The sequence below is a fragment of the Miniopterus natalensis genome, chromosome 17 (assembly GCF_054644295.1).
Source record: "Miniopterus natalensis isolate mMinNat1 chromosome 17, mMinNat1.hap1, whole genome shotgun sequence".
NCBI classification, from domain to species: domain Eukaryota; kingdom Metazoa; phylum Chordata; class Mammalia; order Chiroptera; family Miniopteridae; genus Miniopterus; species Miniopterus natalensis.
The window spans coordinates 3,005,862-3,019,090 of record NC_142097.1 but is presented as its reverse complement, the minus strand read 5'-3'; the positions used below and the strand labels follow the sequence as shown (position 1 = coordinate 3,019,090).

Genomic DNA, 13,229 nt, shown 5'->3' with positions numbered 1-13,229 from the left:
GCATCTTTGGGAAATAACGTAGGTGTTGCTTTCAGTTTTTATCACAGATGTTTTCTTGGGAATGGCCAGAAAAGTATTTTGATATTTAGACCATCATTAGTTCTAAATAAAAAGAATGTGAGTCTACTCGGCAAACTGCCAAAAAACCCCACAAACGTTATTCATCATAAATATTTAGCTTACTGTCCATGGACGACAGTCAATTGGCTTGTCAATGTGTGTTCCAAGCCCATCTGGGGTAAAAAGATTGGGAAGATGACATCTCAGGACTCCCTACAACTAGGATTCCAGATGTGATATAAGTCCCATCATCCAGAAAGCCGCGGCCAGGCCTGGAGTGGGTCCTGCGCAGGGAGAGGGAGGCAGGGCGCGGGCGTCCGCTCTGCCGGGACGGCAGCAGAGGCAGGGCGCCCCCACCTGGGCCGGCAGGCTCCTGTTCGCGGCGGCAGCTCCCCTGGTCGCCCGGTCCTGCCTTGTGACTCTGGGAAGTTGTTCCTAGAATCTGTTTCTTCAGCCCTCCCAACACCCTGCAAGCCATTTAATACCTTCCTACTTAAACCAACCAGACTATGGTCTGTATGTACAACAGAATCCCGACTCCTACACTGTGTGCCCTCCGAGAGCGAGAATGGCAAGGGTACTCTGCAGTAACGCTGCCGCTCGGCTCCCACCCGAACTTCCCTGGCAGGTTCTGAATGTGGTTTCTAAATTCGAGCAGACTCACAGAAACCTTTCAAAGACAGCATCTGATTCGGTCGGCTCATGCATGGCTTCCTCATGCCGGGGACGTTAGCCTGTCATTTAATCTCCCTGGGAATGATCTCCCAACATTCTAATTTCTAAATCACGGCTCTTTTTTTTCTTTTTTTAAAAATCTTTTTAGTGAATTTACAGAGAGAAGAAGGGAGAGGGAGAGACAGAAACATCAACTGGCTGCCTCCTGCATGCCCCCCTGCTGGGGGTTGAGCCCGAAACCCGGGAACAGAACCAGCAGCCTCTTGGAGCATGGACTCGCCCGGCCCGAGCCACACCGGCCAGCTAAACCGCTGCTCTTTTCGTTGTATCAGTTCCCACAGCTGTTGTGTAAGCCGATGACAACTTATGAGGACGGCTCAAAAAGACCTCCTGGCAGGGTGTTTTAATATGGCTGCTGGAAGTTAAAAATATTTATCTATTGATCTTTTAAAAGTTAACCTAGCTACTCATAAGCCTCTGCAACTGAATTTACTCGTCCTTAATTCTCTAAGCTTTCTTCTGCTGATCTGTAAACACGAAGAGAAGAATTTAAAATGAAACAGAACTTAAAACATGTTACACTGCTCTACACTCTTGTCTCCACAGCTCCTTCTGAATGAAAATGAAAATAAAAATCAGTAAACTGATGATGTCTTTTGAAGAAAATAGTAGGCATTTCAGAAACTCGTAGGGGGTGGGTTTAAATTATTTTTTTTATCAAATGGGCTTGATTTTGTATTTTCCCTGTTGTGCTACATAGAATAAAATCAGATGGCGTATATACAGAGAGATAAAATCAGGTTAGGTATGAGCAGAAAAAATATCTCCTATTTCTGTCCCAGCCACTCTTAGGAAGATCAGAAACAAAGTGGGAGACCCTCCCACTCATCCATTTAAATAACTCGCTGTCTCACTGCGGTTTTAATTTGCATCTCTCTGATCAGTGATGCTGAGCATCTTTTCATGTCTCCTGGCCATCTCTATGTCCTCTCTGGAGAAGTGCCTATTTAGGTCCTTTGCCCATTTTTAAAAGAGATACCACCTCACACCTGTCAGAATCAACAAACAAACCAAGTGCTGGCGAGGGTGTGGACAAAAGGGGACCTTTCGTGCCCTGTTGCTGGGAATGCAGACGGGTGCAGCCACTATGGAAGACAGTATGGGGGGTCCTCAAAAAATGAAAAATGGAACTTCCTTATGACACAGCGATTCCACCTCTGGGAATATATCCAAAGAAACCCAAAACACTAATTAGAAAGAATATATGCACCCCTATGTTCATAGCAGCGTTTTTTACAATAGCCAAGCTATAGAAGCAACTCAAGTGCCCATCAATAGACAAGAAGATAAAAAAGCTGTGGTGCATGTGTACAATGGACTATTACTCAGCCATAAAAAAGAACAAAATTTTACCCTTTACAACAGCATGGATGGACTAGAGGGTATTATGCTAAGTAAAGGAAGCCAGCCAAAGACAGACAAATACCACATGATTTTACTTATATGTGGAATCTAAAGAATAGTACAAATGAATAAACAAAACAGAAAGAGGCTCATAGACACAGAGAACAGACTGATGGTTGCGAGAAGGGAGGAGGGTTGAGGGTTGGGTGAAAAAGGTGAAGGGATTGAGAAGCATAGATTGGCAGTTACAAAATATGGGAATGTAAAGAATAGCATAGGAAATACAGTAAATAATATTGTAATAGGTATGTACAGTGCCAGTTGGGTATTAGAAATAACAGGGGAACACTTTGTAAAGTTTATGACTAACCACTATGCTGTATACCTGAAATTAATATAATATTGAATATCAAATGTAATTGAAAAAATAAATAAATAAATATCAAAGGGCCTTGTAGAAACTTAGGGCACCCCTCCTCAAAGGAAGATCATTTTAAAAATTCATTTTCATTTCATTCTCTGGTAAGAATAAAATGGAAATTCTGTATCTGCTGAAGTATTCCCTTCAATTATCCAAGTTTTTCTGTGATTCAAAACACTATATGATAAGTTGGAAGACTCGTTCGGACCCCATTAGAAAATTGCAAGGCTACACGAACCAGTTCCCAGTCCTCCTGCCTCCAGACAGCCAAAGACACAGTCAGTCTGCTGGCTGGAACAACAAGAGTCAGTATGAGAAAACTCTGCAAGTTAAGTAGATCAGAAAAGCTGCTAGTCTAAATGCCAAACCATGTTATGTAACAGTGTGTGTGCGTGTGCGCGCGAATGCATGGATTCACAAAAGAAAGCCTGCACTGAAGAACCATAGAAAACAGTTACTAGTACTTTAATCATAAACAGGCTTGACATTCATTGCATCAGCCTATCCTAGAATTACTTAGGATCAATCAGTAACAACCCCAGCAACAGATGAAGTACAGTTTACCCCTAACCACGGGTTTGAATTGCGCAGGTCCACTGATATGTGGATTTTTTTTTTCAATAAATATAGAGAAAAGTAATTACAGAGAAAAATATATTTTCTCCTTATGATCTTCTTAATAACATTTTTGTCTAGCTTACTTTATTGTAAGAATACAGTATGTAATACATATAACTTACAAAATACATGTTAATCGACTTTATGTTACTGGTAAGGCTTCCAGTCAATAGCGGGCTATGCATAGTTAAGTTCTGGGGGAGTCAGAGTAACATGCAGGTTCTTGACTGTGGCCCTAACACCAGTGTTGTTCACGGGTTAACTGTATTACATCTCTGCCTTCTATAAAAGATACTAAATGTTTAAGCACACGGCCAGGTGTATTATAGCAAATTCATGAAATAAACGGAAAACTGCAAGTTACCCTATTGGGGAAACATTTGTTCAAGGCTAGCGACTGACTCCTAAGACAGAGGGCAGGTTCTAAGGCCAATCTAAACCACCCGAAAGACAGCTTTTGTGTTTTGGAAATACGACCGAATGCGCATCTGCCATCGCTGAGTAAGCCTAGCGCGCCGGTGCGCCCCCGGCACGTAGCTTCTCTCCTCGGGCGCATCGCAGAGACAGCCGCCGCGTTCCGGGGCCACGTCTACAACAGCCGCAGCGAGGTGCCGCCAGCCCCGCCGCATGTGAGGCGACCACGACGGCTGATTTCCACAAAAAACACATGTATGATGTAACTCCACAAGTATCACGTGTCTTAACAGCATTATCTAATTGAATTTCCCACAAAACTCTGATATTTTGGAAGAAATGTTTGACAAAGATCAAGGAGCCTGTAAATGGTGTGTCTGGAATGCAAATCCAGCTCCGCACGGCCATGCCTTTCTCAACTTGCAATAATGCACCGCTGTCCTGTGAGAGGGTTCTAAAAAAAAAATTCTGATGGTATTTCTTGTTTAAATTTATTTAACATAGATAGCCCTGGCCAGGTAGCTCAGTTGGTTAAAGCATCATCCCGATACACCAAGGTTGCGGGTTTGATCCCAGTCACGCACACACGAGAATCAGCCAATGATGCTTCAATAGTGGAGCAACAAATTGGTATTTCTCTCTCCCGCTAACATCAATCAATCAATAAAAACAAAAAATAAAGAGGGTGTGCCTTTCTCACTTAAAAAAATGAATGTATTTAACATATATTTAAGAAAAATACTACCAATATTTTTTCATTGCTGTTATTTTTATGCAATAACATACTCGTGGGAAGTGGCAGCTGAGAGTGTAACTCCACTTAGAGCTGAGAGTGTAACTCCATTCCTGAGGATGACAGCTGTAGGCGAGAGTGTCTGAGGCAGGAACCCAGGGCAGGAGATGTATTTCTCATGAACCATGTTGTCCACTCAGTGACTGCTGGTCTACCTCATATATCTTTCATTATGATTTTTATATATATATTTTATTTTTAAAATGTTATCTATTATCTACTTCTTGCTTTCCTTGCTTGGTTACAGAACAGTCTATAAGTGTTGGTTTCCTACAGCACTTACTTCATTATAAAGGACACCACTTTCTGTTGTTTATTTTGATCCAAAAACACATGAACTCTTATAATTATTTTTATAGTATTCAAAGGTGAACTGTGTTTGGGAAAAGTCACATTACACCACTGCTACCTGGAGATTAATGCTTGTAAGGACGACCAGTCGTGTCAATCACGTCTACAATGGGTTTCTGACAGTGAAGAAGCCTGGCTCCAGGCCTTTCAGTGTGACAGAGACTTACATTCTATGACTCGCCTCCGCCCACCTGGCTTTCAAACTATATGCCTTGCCACCTGACGTCGTTTTTTTTTTTTTATGCCCTGCCTTTGTGCCTTTGCTCACTCTATGCCCTTACCCAAAGTGTAATTTTCTCAAAAGGTTTCTTATTCTATGCACTAAACAAATCTAAAAGAAGTTTGTAGCTCTAGGGTGAAGACAAATTAATCAGTCTTCTGTCTCTCAGGTGTCAAACAGTGTTTTGAGTTTCACTTTGAATTTCAATGTAAGCACATATGACAATAAAAACAAACAGGCTAAGATGATAATCTGAACACAAGCATCTTAATCTCCAAATTCCAACATAAGAATCAAAGAAATATATCATAGAAATCCTTCATCAGTATTGGAAACTACAGAAAGATATCCAGTTGCCTTAGACTTTGAAGAATTTCTGCTACATAGAGAGTAAGGGGGAAAATAGGGAAAAAAAATACTAATCAGTTCCCTTTAAAGAAAAGGAAGATATGGGAAAATCCTGCTAATGTCCCCTCTACCAGAGGGCCAGGCTGGGAGTGGTACGATGCCCAGACAGCATGTGGAGGCTCTTCCTGCCAAGGATCTGTGACAGTAAGATATGACTGTCCCAGGAGGCCAGGGATGGTTTATCCCAGACACAAAGGACAGTAGCAAAAAGGGGCGGAATAGGAGGAAAGCCACAGTACATGTCCTAAAACGGACAACAGGTCAAACAAAACTAGACCTAGAAAGCTGGCTCCCACCTTCCAGTGTCACCAAACAGGAAACACCGGACACACACGAATTTCCCCCAGCAGCACCTATTCCTCTGTACTCGGTCTGAGCTCCTGTGTCTCTGATAGGTAACATGACTTTCCCTAGTATAAGAAGATACATACATAAGAAGATATTTTAAAGGAGTCAGGCACAGTGAGTCTAGGTTGAAGCAGAATCTTCACATACAAGTGAAAAGAGTAACTGAGCTCAAGGGAGAACAGGTGTTTGTGAATTTATGACAGGAAAAAGAATTAGAAGCTTAAAGCATTTGCCTTGAGAACACAATAAAATTCAAGGAAATAATAAAGTGAAAAGACCAGTTTAAAAATGGTATCAGCAATCTACCACTTCTATTAAAATATTTAAAAGTAGAACCAGCTCAAGAGAAAAAGAAATGCAGGCACACTGGAAAAGTGTCTGCGTACAGATGGACTGAACAACAGACCGGCCTTTCAGGCCAGGGCAGCGGGAAAGGGCGATTTGGGTAGCAAACGGTGCTGGTATGCACGCCAGCTGTTATGTGGAAGAAAAAGACCTGTACCTCATGTCAGACTAAGTAAAGAAAGGAAGATTGCGTGTGTGTAAAACAGATGAAGAAAAGGTAATAGCCTATTTGTGCAAGATTAGGGTAGGGGAAAATCTTAAACAAAAACAAAGTACAGTAAGGGAAAATACCGACAGACTGTATTATATAATATACAGTTTTCCATGACAAAGATGATAAAGCCAAAAGACCCAAACTATACGGGGATAAACACACATCCTAATAAAATACTGATTTATAAGCTGATAAGAGAAAAACAATCGGCGTGTTAAACTAGCAATTCTCAACAGAGGGATTGCAAATTGAAGCACTAATGAGGTTGCATTCTTTGCTTACCCTATTGGCAAAAATCAAGACGAAGACTACCTGCAGCTGCTAAGGCTGTGTATAAAGAGGCACTCTCATCAAGAGTGAAATGGCACGTCTCAGGTAAGTCACCTGGTGCATTAAAATGAAAGGGGTGCATGTTCCCTAATGCAGCAGTCACACTTTCAGGAAGCCATCCTACCAAAAGAAAACACAAGTCCATAAAGCTATATGAATAAGGATTATTATGATGTTACCTGGAAAGAACAAAACTAGAAAATATAACCTAGATGTTTATCAGTATGGCAATATTTGAATATTCTAGGGCACTCCATCCTCTAGCATACTGTGCAGTTATTAAAATGAGTCAAATTCCAATATATTGACCTGGAAGGATGCCCATGCTACATTTGGTAAGTGAAACGCGAACGTGCAGAGTAATTATAGAATATAATCCCATTTTTGTAAAAATATGTTAACCATATATAGGCATATATATGTATATTTACATGAATAAAGGGAGAGGTAAAAAAAAAAAAATATATATATATATATATATATATATATATATATATATATATACTCCGAATACTGATTACCTTACAGGGTGGTGCTAGAGGGCAAGAAAGATTAATATTTTTCTTTATACATCTCCATTTTGTTACCAGTTTACCTAAATATTACTCCATAAGAAGAAATCCAATACATTAAAACACCAAATGATCTGTTTTTAAATTTTAAGACAAATCTAGACCAAATTTCATGTGATATATTTTCCAATAATTTGCTTTAAAAATTATACAAAATTAGTATTTTTGCTCCTTGCTTTCTTGTTCTAATAATAAAATCATGAACAAAATGACATTCGTATTTAAAATCAACCTCCCATCTAAACCTGTATTGGAAGTCCAGCTTACTACCGCAAGTCCTAGTTATCTGACATGGCTTTAAACTACTGAAACTATATGCACTAGAAAGTTGAGAATGAAGGACATAAAGGCCCTGCAGAAACGTGGCCAGTGATTAAAAAAAAAATCAGGCAACAGACTCTTCTAAATAGTAACATTTATTAGGTACTTCATAAACGCTTACATATAAAAATATCCCACAGACCCCAGAGTAAAAACAGAGCAAAACATGGGGTGCAAATACAGCCGGGCAGTTAAAGTTGAGGTTGAACTCTTCCTATCGTTTATATTTGAAAACACTCGGCAAATGAATTTTATCTCATTCTAAGAATCCTCAATCTGAGGTAAAGCTCTCCCAATGTATAAATTTCTATCCAGTAGGCCTCCAATGCGACACCCCCAACATCCTCCTGAGTTAGAGCATCCTGTTCCTATTTTTCCTCGGATCAGACAGTCACTCCTGTCGTGTCCTTTGGATAACAGAGCTGCTAACGACCTGACACATCTGGACCCGACACTATTCCTCACATGTGAACTGCAGTAGCATTCACTGAACTGGTACAGATCTTCACAAATGCATGTCTTTCCAAAAGTTTAAAATCACACTTTGAACTTTATGCTTCTGGATTTAAAAAGTCTTTTAAGTTTCCAGGGTAAGTTTTATTCATGAGGCTTTGGTTGTAGTTGTTTTCAGCTAGATTCCAATTAGCATTGTCACTGCATTAAGGTATCTGGTTTAACTACATCCTTTATTATCAACCAGACATCTATTTATGCGGAGCCCAGCGGAGAATTTTGGAAATCAAACTGAAACTCAGTGGGTGGCTTGTTTCAGATGAGGTAATGAAGCCAGACCCAGCCTGAAGGTGTGGTCAAGCCTTGCTATAAAGAAAGGAGAACTTCCTTCAGAATGAGATGTCACACAGACGGCCTCCTCTCTTGCCTTAAATAGTGTTAATTCCAAGATTATCAGACACCATATTCAAAGGAAGCATAAAAATAACTCCACAAAGTGAAACACAAGCATGGCTTGCTTGCCTCCATCAGTACCTGAACTTGCTATGCCACTGCTCTCAAACACGCTAGCTGTGCACCAAAATTTTTCATAAGACTTGTACTTTGTTTCTTTTGTGTATGTGTTTTTCAGAATTTCATTTTATGCTCCATATAAAGACCGCTGAATCTTCTGAGAAAGGGGAAAAAAAGAGTAAGAATTATCTTTGTGCATGAGTTGATTTCAACAATGTAGAAAAAAGGTAAAGAGACTTGATTGCAATGACTGTGTGAAACAGTAGATGCTATAAGGAGACAATCAGGCTCTATAAAGAGGTAATTTCTCCTCTACATTCCCCCTTTCAAACAGCAATGGCTGTAGTTTCCCATCATGGCAAGGGCTGGGTCTGTCTTCCATCAAATGCTCTGCTAGCTGACAGAGACCATGGAGCTGTGAAAATAGAAATGGGAGGGGAAAGGCTGGTAAAGGAGTTTCTTAATGCAACATGATCTTAGTCTATAAATTTAAGTATTGACACTAACACCGTCCCACAGGGTAAAGCTAATATCCACAACAGGACTAACATGCTTGAATTCCTACTGTTCCAATTTTCTTGGAAGTCAAAAGTCTTCAGACAGGGAAAATGCTAAAGACTTCAAAATGCCATTACGAGGTTTCTTCATTAGCTCTTTACCAACAGACAGTTGTGTTGGTAAGGTAGAGATGTCCAGGATAACAAAACTGGGCTCTCTGAAATTTACAGTGGCTCCTGCTTCCCTCTACTGTCCAATAGTGAAAGCCCAAAAAAGAAAAATATTTCTTTTATTATTACAGTGTAAAAATCCTTAAGGCCTAAGGGAAACTCATGTCCACACATTCCAAAGCAAATCTGGGAAGATGGGAGCTGGGGAACAGGGTAACAGACAGAGCTGTTTAGAATTATGGGCTATGTATCTAATGCCATAAATGCAAATTTAGCTATGAAAAAATAAGTAGTACAAGAGTGAAAGACTTAGCTTGCGGGGTACCAGAGGACTAGTTTCTACACTGACCAAATAAAATGCCATAGGCCCCTGGAAATTAAAAGTACTGATGTGAGGTCTGCCCAGAAACTGCTTAGCAGTCTCCATAAGAACTGGTCCCTTACACCAGAGCCAGAGATGCTGCGTCAAAGCATCTGCAGCAAGAGAGCTGGAAGAGACAACTTAGTGACAAGAATCTGTACTTCCCACTTCCACACATTTCCTTTCTGTGGCAACCACAGAATATAGGGTGGGCAGCTGTGACACATTGCAGCCGTAACAACAACACAAAGGGCGGCACAGGCACACGACTGACATCAGGGCAGAATACACTTGTGCACACAGAGTTAAAAGCCAATTCCAAAGAGTCGGGCAGTGATATGCAGCCATGCTGCTCACATCAGAGGGGACAACACAAGGACCAGTGCTACAAGCTATACACATTTTGAAGCTTAGACAGTCTATTTTAGAAACTGATACGGTTAATTAGGCACAGATGGTTAGTGTTTTTAATGATCTTTTTTGAGATGCTTTCCATGGGTGCTTATTGGTGTCGTATGACAAACACAATAAAAACCGAGTAAGTCATCCTAAAACTAATGGTCTTTTCTGAGAAAACACATGGGTCTTTCCCTGCTGCTGTCTGAGGGGCCTGTGTCATGTACTGCTCATCAACAACACCCTTCTGGAAAAAGACTGTACGTGACCCATCAAGTCATTAAGTCGCACTGCATGTGTGTTCTCTATGTCTGCCAGGCCCCAGGACTCAGTGCTCCAGGAAAAACGTCTGATGTTTTAATCTCAATGGAAGTTTTCATTTCAGTGTCTTTCCCTTAATGGTTCAAAACTGGAAGAAGCCAGAGTTGAAAAGTTATTTATTATCCTTTCATCTGTTCATTTGTACGTAGCCAGCAAAACATATCACTTTCAGGTCCACAAAAACTATACTGGCTTGTTCAAATTTCTGGAAGAGAAAGATGAGGCCCATAGCCCAGCTGAACTATGGAAATGCTACTGCACTGGAAAGAAGGTGCTGCTGGCACTTGAGCTCCCGACTCTCCTGTCAGAGAAAGACCAGCTGACCAACCAGTCTCAGAAAACAGCAGAGCTTGCGGGGCCTTAAAAACGACCTGCTCTGACCTCTGCACTTAAGAGGAAGGAGCTGGGTCTGGGACTCGAGCTTCATTTTCCCATATACCTCAACTTCAGTTATTCTGACTCTAAAGTAAAAATGCCTTTGAAAACATAGCAGGACTGATGATCATAATGAGCTAAGTTTTCAAGCTATCTAAAATACTAAGTTATTTAATAGTCCACTTTGTCTTAGTTATTGAGTTCTTGGTAATAAATTCGAACTTCATTTGCCCTCCTACTAGCCTACTGTATTCCTTCAAATGCTGGTACATGCACAATGAGAATTTAAATCAGTTAATCCCATGTTACAATCAAGGTGCTTTTCAGATGCTCTTACCTTCTCTTGGTTGTACTTGGAAGACCTCATCAGAGAATTTTCTGCAAGTTCTTGACTGTGCCTGAACCAAGAATGACTTTTGAGTTCTCATTAGATGACTGTCAAAGTGAAATTGAGTTTCAGTCAAGACCCCATTCAGTCAAGAAGGAAACATTACGTCACTTCAGGACCTCTGAGGGTATGAGTTGGTTTCAAGTCTTGATCATGTGGTAGATTCCGGAAGCGGCTAAGCCATCAGCCAGTAGTAACTTTTAAATAGTCAACTCTTTAGAAGGGGCAGTTTGCTAGAGAAGCATGGAATCAGACAAGAAACCAGCCCTGGCAGTTGTCTGAAGTCCTGCCCAATGCAATGATAGGGTAATAAACACACTGAAGCCTACAGGATTTCAGTAATATGCCATGTTCTGGATTGGTGTCAATTCTAAAGTTTGAAGTGTTTTGCAATAAGGGATTAAACAGCTGGATTTGGGAGGTAGGTTTGCAAATCACTGGAAAATCAAAAGAGAAACATATTGTGTTAAAGAAAAGTGACCCTAAGTTTGAAGATGTAGGATATACCATATGGAGCCCTAAATTGACAAGACATGCAGAGATGTCCTGTGATATCAGAGTTCAAGTTGTATAACCAGGTCTGTGTCTTAAGATCTGTTAGAAATGCAGCATCTCAGCACACGCTCCCTCCCGGGAGCCCATGACTTTCCCTTCCCTCTCTACTTCCCCCACAGGCATGCTTCTCTTAAACTCTAAATGGCTCCATGAGGAGACTTGCAACCAGGGTAACATGGGCAGCAGCGGCTTGTCCCAGACAAAACCCCTGAACTTGCCCCCAAGATCACCTTTACTCTGACTTCCCAGTGAGCCAAAGCAGCCCTGCCTTGGCTCACTTCTTTTTTTTTTTTTAAGATATTTTACTGACGTTTTTAGAGACGGGGGGGGGGGGAAGAGAGAGAGAGAGAGAGAGAGAGAGAGAGAAACATCGATGTGAGTGAAACATCAACTGGCCACCTCCTGCATGCCCCCTACAGGGGAGCAAGCCCATAACCCTGGCAGCATGTGCTCTGACCAGGAATTGAACTGGCAACCTTTTGGTACACAGACCACCAACCAACCAACTGAACCACACCAGCCAGGGCCTGGCTTACTTCTTTCCTGTAATGTTTCTAAAGAGCCAAAGAAGCCCTGCCTCGTCTCTTTCCTGTTGCTTCTTCTCTCCTAAGTCCTTCCTTACCTCACTGTCCTCAGCTTTATAAACATACTATCGAAACCACTGGACTCATGTTGTGAAAGCTTTCCTGCACCAAGTCAAGAACCCACACACTACAGGCCGGCCTAAGGCAGACCCGCTCTAGGCTGGGTTCCCTGTTTGGTAACTTTCTCTGGCGACCCAGATGTTTCCTGATGCTGTTTTGTCATCAACATCACAGGTCATGTATGGTGCTATGGCTCGGATCACCTTACTGCCCTTCTTGAGCTACTGATGAAGTGTAAGCCATACAGAATTTACCTGAACACCTGATGACATCACCAGAGATATTTTACTGATTTTAAACTGCAGATAAAGAGGATCTGTCAGACTGTCACTGCTTGCTTTCATTCCAGCAAAACAAGCTTTAAGTCTCACATCTAAAAATCTTCTCGACTGACAGTCTTATGAACTCAGAAACTAGTTTATAATTTGTCCTGATCATTAACCTTTGTTTTTTTCCTTCTGTTTTCATAGGCATATCCCTCATTAAATACCTGATTGCTTGTTTTAAAAAAAGAAAGAAATGCAGCCCCTTATATGATAACACAAACTCAAGACTTGTGTTTTATCATTTATAAACAAGGTAATGCAAGTTATGATTTGGTTCCTCTTCCAAAAATACACACTATAAACCAAGACAAATGGACAAATACAGGAAACACAAAAGAAAACCAGAATGACCTCAAACGTTTCAGTAGGGAACACTGCAATCCAGTTTTCCTGTCCTCCCCTTACTCACAATTACATGCTATGGTGGCCAGAGGGGAAAGTTGTGACTATAAAATAATGACCTTGATTTCAAAGGTGAACTGAGAATCAGCCACACGCCTTATCTTACTGCTTCATCACAGAGGCTGTTTTACAGAAAAGTCATAAACAGGAAAACAAGGAATTGATTAAGCAAGTGTGGCCAGAGAATCCAAACAGAAGTCTAAGAAAAGCTGTTCTTTCCAATGTCGTGAAATTCATAATCTATCAGACTCAGAATCTAGCCAATGAACAACCTTCCTGATCCTGGAAAACATGTAAATAGGGCGAACGGTACAATCAGCATTCAGACCTAGT

The 13,229-nt window shown here is 41.0% G+C and overlaps 1 protein-coding gene and 1 long non-coding RNA gene across 3 annotated transcripts in view; both read right to left on the bottom strand.

Annotated features, from left to right (window-relative positions):
• Nucleotides 1-13,229, bottom strand: part of SPECC1 (sperm antigen with calponin homology and coiled-coil domains 1) — a 138,065-nt gene that overhangs the window by 51,801 nt on the left and 73,035 nt on the right. The window lies entirely within an intron of this gene.
• On the bottom strand, nt 7,572-11,790 carry LOC148091178 (uncharacterized). Its single transcript, XR_015715839.1, has 2 exons — nt 10,919-11,790; nt 7,572-8,875 (listed from the first exon to the last, which is right to left on the bottom strand). It is a non-coding gene; the product is annotated as an uncharacterized LOC148091178 (long non-coding RNA).